At 44.0% G+C, this 6820-nt stretch overlaps 1 long non-coding RNA gene across 1 annotated transcript; it reads right to left on the reverse strand.

Annotated features, from left to right (window-relative positions):
* Positions 1–2210: 2210 nt before the first annotated feature.
* LOC109369356 lies at positions 2211–5468 on the reverse strand. The gene is made up of 3 exons (XR_004161624.1): positions 4882–5468; positions 4638–4764; positions 2211–3965 (listed from the first exon to the last, which is right to left on the reverse strand). It is a non-coding gene; the product is annotated as an uncharacterized LOC109369356 (long non-coding RNA).
* Positions 5469–6820: the final 1352 nt, after the last annotated feature.

The following is a 6820-nucleotide window of genomic DNA, read 5'->3' on the forward strand; positions in this document are numbered from 1 at the left end:
AATGAGAAAAAAAGAAAAAAAAAACCTTTTTGAAGCACCTTACGTGGCTTTCCCATGCCAAGAGTGCAAGAGTGGGAGCCACCTTTTTTTCTTTGAGCACCTTACTGATGTGTTAATGCTATCTGCTGTCTTTTTGTTACCCATGGGCTGAGCGGTGGCTGCCAGTGGAGATGTGCGGGCGTGTGGGGCCACTCTGCACAACGTGGCACGGGACCGAGCATGCGGCCATCACCTTCCGCTTCCTCGTGGCATCAGCGGGGACCTGGGTGGAAATTTCTGGGTCGGTCTTTGCTCTGTTTCACGCAGGGAGAAAAGGGGAAGGCGAAACTGGTGAGCAGTGGAGGGGAACAAATGGGGCGCTTTCATTTTGAGGAAAATTCCCAACGGTCAGAGTGGAATGAATGGGAAGCTGCACCCCAGGCTGCATCCCAGGGTCTCCACGCCAGCAACTCCCTGCATTCAGCAGCGGCCTTGCCTGCATGGAGACCCGTGGATGTGGCCCCACTGAGCCCCATTCGCTCACGTTGCTGCTCGCCTGCCCGCCACGCTCCACACGTGCACTGCAATACGGACATCTCTGGAGAAATATGGTTTGTGATGATGTGAAGAGCAGGTCAACAGTTTTGAGGGGTTAAGTTCCTTTTTTTTCTCTCATTATACTCTGTAAATGGTATGTCAGTTATCAAAAACAAGCAAATAGAAAATTGTTAAAAAAAAAAAATAACCTTGCATACGCCTTTTCTATCAAGTGCTTTAAAATATAGAATAAATACACACATCCTGCCAGTTTTTTCTTACAGTGAGAGTATCCTTACCTGCCATTTAATATTAGCCTCGTATTTTTCTCACGTATATTTACCTGTGACTTGTATTTGTTATTTAAAACAGGAAAAAAATAAAAAAAGAAAATTAACTGTAGCGCTTCATTATACTATATTATTATTATTATTATTGTGACATTTTGGAATACTGTGAAGTTTTATCTCTTGCATATACTTTATACGGAAGTATTACGCCTTAAAAAAATACGGAAATAAATTTTACAAGGTTTCTGTTTTGTGTGGAAGAGTAATTGATGTTGCTAAGAATGATGTTTGTTATTTTGTTTTTTTTTTTAATGGTTACCAGCACTTTTTTTGTAAGTTTCACTTTCTGAGGTATTGTACAAGTTCACACTGTTTGTGAAGTTTGAATATGAAGGAATAAATTAAAAAAAAAAAAGAGACAAAAGAACGTGACAGGTGTCTTTGTGCATTTGTTTTTCTCTGGGGGATCCCGGTGTGATTGCTGTTAAGTCTGACCATCACCAGGAATGGCTGCTGGGGCTGTGTGCTTGGAAGGCTGGGCTGTGGTGTTTCAGTTTGCTATAGATGAAATGAGTTTTGGACGTGGTCCTGGGCACCCTGCTCTGGGTGGCCCTGCTTGAGTTGGGTTGAAGCAACCAACACTGGATTGGACCAAATGGACCCTGCTAACCTGAGCCATTCTGGGGTTGTTGTGGAGGACTTCCCACTCCACTAACTGTAATGGATTTGCGCTAGAGCTGTGAGAGCAAGACCCATCACTTCCCAGCCCACCCCAAATGCCTGAAAGAGATTCTACCTGTTCGTTCACATTGAAAGAGTGAAGTTCTCCCTAGGACTGGAGGGATCTGCACTACTCTGAAGGGCCTTTAGTGGTTTTCCTGGGTATTTGCTTTTATTCACAATGACTAGTCCTCAGTCCTTTTCTTTAAAAGTATAAAATAGTAAATAAAAATCCCTTACTCTCCTCAGCATGTACGGGTTCATGCTGTTCACCAAAGATTTTTGCTACAGAACTAAACTTAGAATGGTCAAAATCATACAGACACTGCATGCAACAGAGAAGTGGTTGAATAGAACGGAACTGTTGCAATACAGCAGCTTTAAAAAACAAATTTTTAAGTGATGCAAATTTTGTTAAATATTGCATTTTAAAAACTACAAAAGATGTCAACAGTGCCATTCAGCCCTACTGTTCAGCATTGCCGATTGAGCCCTGCTGTTTTCATAGCAGATGTCATTCTTAACTTTTCATACTGCTCCTACAGCATTCCCTGCAGTACCAATTCACCCATGAGATGCAATATTCTAAGACTCTGGGCAGCCTGGTCTGGTGGTTGGCGACCCTGCCTGTGGCAGGGGGGTTGAAACTAGATAATCTTTAAGATCCTTTTCAACCCAGGCCATTCTATGATTTTATGATTAAGACTGATGACTTTGATTAAACACATTCAGTAGGCAAGGCCCACCAAGCTCACTGTGAGCTCACTCTTGAACAAGTGCCTAAAAACTACAGAATAGGTTTCTGCAAATTACACCCAGAATGATCTAAAAACAGGGTGTGGGCATTGCCAATGAGCAACTGAGGCTGAGAATTAGAATTATTGTACAAACCAGAATTAGAAATGCAGACATAAGCTAAGTTCCTACTCGCTTCCTGAGCACTGTTTCTCACTGAAGTCTGCTCTCTCTTAACCAAAACCATATGGGACCTGGAAAAATCTCTAATTTTGCTGCAAACAGCTTGGTTCTATTTACCAGCTTTCCACATGGAGCAGATTGAGAGCTCCAAGGAGAAACTAAGGCCTCCTGTCATAACTTCTTCCTGGTGAAATTTAGGTCCGTTTTGTCAACTCGTTTTTGACTGCATGCAATGCATATGAAACAATTATCTTCTCCATTTTCCATAATGCAGTGAAGGATCACTGTCTCCACACTCCTCCGATGCCTGTGTGGGGTAGAAAAGAAGGGATTCTCCCACCATGGATAAGCCTCTCCACAAAGGCTCAGAGGAGTATTTTGACATGGAACTAGCATCCTGTTTCTCACCTACCATCAGCAGAGAAGAGATCCAAATCTGCCTCACATCTAATGCCTGACACCTCCGTCTAAGAGAGTATGACAAATGGGCAGGCTGTGGGCATACAGCAGTTTACTCTTGTGCAGCTCAGGTAGGAGGCTGAAGCCTGGAAGGTTCCTGTGGCACAACAAAGCCATCTTATTATTCAGCAAAGTCCTCTCCACATTGCTTGCAAACAAAGTGCAGCATGCTCAGTCCCTCTCGCAGACCTCATGTCTGATCTGCATTCTCAGTGACTGAGGGTGAGGGGTCACTTCTAGGCACTGCAGCTCACTGTGCTGCCAGTGGCCCAAGCCACAACTTTCTGTGTGCAACTGGCAGTGACAACCCTGGAATGGGTTGGAATGACAAGATGCAGCAATTGGTCCTACCTGGGTCTTGCCCAAGAGTCCTCACTGCCCCTGTACCTCATTATGAGTGATGATCCCTCATGATGAGTGACGGTCACGTAGCTTCTCATCCTCCCTCACAAGGTGTGAGCCCTCACAGCTAGTTTTCCTGGTCTTTTTCCAATGAACTCTAGCAGAAACATTTGCAGAAGCCTATTCAAAAGTGCAAAACTAATTAGGAAAAGCCTCATGAGAAATAGGGCAGAGGAGCAGCACAGATTTCTTATCAGTGCTTCAATGCCTCCACTCACACCACATTGACCCACAGCAAACACTAGGGCCATCTCTAGGCCCAGCTGTCTAGAATTTTGTCATGGACTATATCTGTCAACACTTGCAAAATTCTGCCTGCCAGATAAAGGTCTGTTTACCTTTCAGCCAGCCCCCCAACAGTTTCACTGATTTTCACCAAGCGGCTCATTCTCATGCCTCTGCCACTCCTCTCCCAAACTGGCTCACCTTTTACAGATCTGGGAGAAACAGGAGAGTCCGAGACCCAAGTGATACTGGCAATGACAGGGCTGATCTCAGGATCACACACTCACCTTCCAGCCTTCACCACCTCCCACTTTGTCAAGTCATCCTTTTTTTATTGCAATGCTTATGCTGCTTTCATGCATGGCTTTCATACCACAAGGTACTCAGGTTCACTAGGCCCTCTTCAGCAGGTTGGTCCTCCTCTGCTGCTGTCCCCTAGCATCCACGGGAAAGGCTTTTCACTACTTGTTTTGTGCTTTTGTTTGTTTGTTTTTTTAGAAGGCAAACCAAGTTGTTAAAATTTCTCCTCAAACCAGGAGACACACTCTCAGGAACACTGAACTGACTGTTTCCCCAAACAGCAGGAAGGATTGGTACTAGAGCTTGAGTCAAGTTTGAGCAATGCTTCAGTATGACTCTACTGCTGGTCATGCTGTCTCCTGAGTTGATGTGGGAATCTTAATGGATGAGTGAAGAGAGATGGGGAATAGATGTGATCATAGATGCATCTTGATACCAGACCAACAGGGTGTGGGAGTCTTTCTGGAAGGGATTACGCACTCAGTGACAAGCAGAAGGAAGACCTGCAGGAAACTTATTTCCAGATATGGAGGAAATGTACCCTCACCTTTGGTCCATGAAGGAAACGAGACTCCCCTGGGGCTTCTGTGGGGGCTTTAAGCACATTTAGATACACAAGCATGAAATGTGCATTCTAGAACAAGCTTTTCCTCAGAATTGCACCTACAGTCGCTAGGAATGGGAAACTGCCTAGAAATGGGCTTTTAGAAAGACATGGCATGGTCTAACTAAATAGCTGGAAGAAAATGGGGGCATATTACACATACACACACACACACACACAGACATTAATTTATACCTTCATACCTTCACACCGCTCTGAGAGGTTTCCTTGCCTTCCTGGTGGCATAAGCCTCAGGCACCCAAAGGGAAAAGAAGATGCAGGAGAACTCAAAATCACACTTAGTGCGGGTTGAAGACTCTTCCTGATTTTCTGAGGAAGGAAATCTTAAGGAAGGACTGGTGAAGGGAGCACTCCTGGGAATTCGTGGACTAAACAGGGTCCACCACTGCTCATTACAAGTCTTACCCCAGCCTTCAGGCTTCTTACCTTCAAGAAGCCAGGCAGTTGTGTGCAGACTGTCACCAGACTGGCTGGAGTCTTCCCTGCTGAGAAACTCTAACCGATCTGTCTGGGCTCAGAAATTCGTCAACCACCCAGCCCAGATGTGCAACAAGATGACTGTATGACCAAGCATCTTGATTCCCAAGGCATATACCTCACACTGTCATATGACAACACTAGAGCCACAACAGTGACATTCCTCTAGAGCCTCCATCAGTGGCCAACAGCACTATAGGATGGGTAAGCTTCATTGCCAGCTGACTGACATAGATGCAGTCCCAATTTTAATTTGTTTAGAAGTGGCCCTACAAAGGTCAACAGATTGATAAAATGGCCCTCAAGAAAAGTATCATTCATATACAATAGTATATAACATTAGCATAGCCATGCAGTATCCACAGCTGGGGATTTACAGCTCATGCTTTTGGCTATAGCAAAACTCCCAGATCAGGATCTTAAGAAATACACGTCTGAATATTCACATGTGTACGTTTTAGAACATGGAGAAAAGGAACATAACTTTCTTAAAAAACGGCAACTTCAATATTTTTTCAGGCTACTTTCTGACAAGTAAAAATGCCTTCATGTGCCAAAACTGAAATGAATAATTCCCTTTTCCCTATGAAAACACACTAAGTTCAAATCATCAAATCATCAAATCAACTGTCAATTTTGATGTGGTAACAAAATACTAAATTATAGTCAAATATCATTAAAAATAGCCTGTTTTTGTTTTGTTGTTGTTTTGTTTTCTTTTTTTGTTTTGTTTGTTTTGTTTTTCAGAAATGCTACAGTTTTAATGTTTCTAATAGATACCATGGGATGCAAGACAGCTGTCAGGCACAGCCCAATGATTTCAGAGGTCCAGTCAGATTCTTGAAATGCCTTCAGACTGGGCCCAAGGAGGCAGTTCCATGTCTTGAATGTGGCTTGGTTTCAAAGGAGGCAAAGGACCTACACATCTCCTCCGAACTGACTCTCAGTCCTTTTCAAAAGCAGGACGTAGCTGTTCTCAAAACTTCTCACTTGCCAAGAATTCTATTCTGCTATTTCCCTTGGTTTACCTGGCCCCTTTTGAGGAACATTCTACCTCCAACAACCCCAGAAAGGAAGGTGTGGACTTTGTCGTCATAATCCCACTCTGTTGCCAGAGAGAGCTTTTTTGCCAGGTTCGCTCAGCTGCACCAGTTCCAGCTCACCAGCCAAGCAAGAGTGTATGGGAACTGCTGAATCACGGCCTGAACCTCTGATTGATCACCTGAGGCAAGCAATGAGTCAGCCCTGGGAGCACAGGTGAAGGCAATTCACCTGTGCTGCCGGAAGGGGTGGAGCCTCACTCTACTTCTCCTAGACCCATTTAAGAGCTGACTGCCAGGGGGAAAGGATCTTCTAGAGATCCCCCCTCTGGAGTGAGCTCAGGATGTGAGTAAGCATCCTATCTATTCTCTTTTTGTTATTATAATCTGCTTTGCTGAACTCTCTTGCTTATTTCTTAATTATAACATCTTTATATTAATTGATTATACAATGAGCTTTTGCTAGCTTCAGAACCATTGTCAGTATCCCTTTGGCTATGTCTCCTGTAGAAGGGGAAAGAGGAATGGCAGTGAAATGGGTGATGTAAACCAGAGCTTTCACTGGGGCAGGAGGAAAACTTTGGACAAGATGGCCTCTAGAAGTCCCTTTCCCCCTTAGACATTCTATGCAAGTTGTTGAGGATCCTTAAGCTTCCAGTCTGTTGCAGACTTCTGTCATCTTCAGATGCAATCAGAAAAGCAGCAGAAAAATATAGAGTATAGAGAAAAATTACTCATCTCTCTAACTGAAGAGGATCAAAGAAAAGCAGAGCTCTCCTCAAGCTCTGTGCACTGTTGAGATAATACATATTGAGATCAACTGCTGTCCTGCTTCTGCAACCCATTCT

Source organism: Meleagris gallopavo, chromosome 1 (assembly GCF_000146605.3).
Source record: "Meleagris gallopavo isolate NT-WF06-2002-E0010 breed Aviagen turkey brand Nicholas breeding stock chromosome 1, Turkey_5.1, whole genome shotgun sequence".
Taxonomy (NCBI): Eukaryota; Metazoa; Chordata; class Aves; order Galliformes; family Phasianidae; genus Meleagris; species Meleagris gallopavo.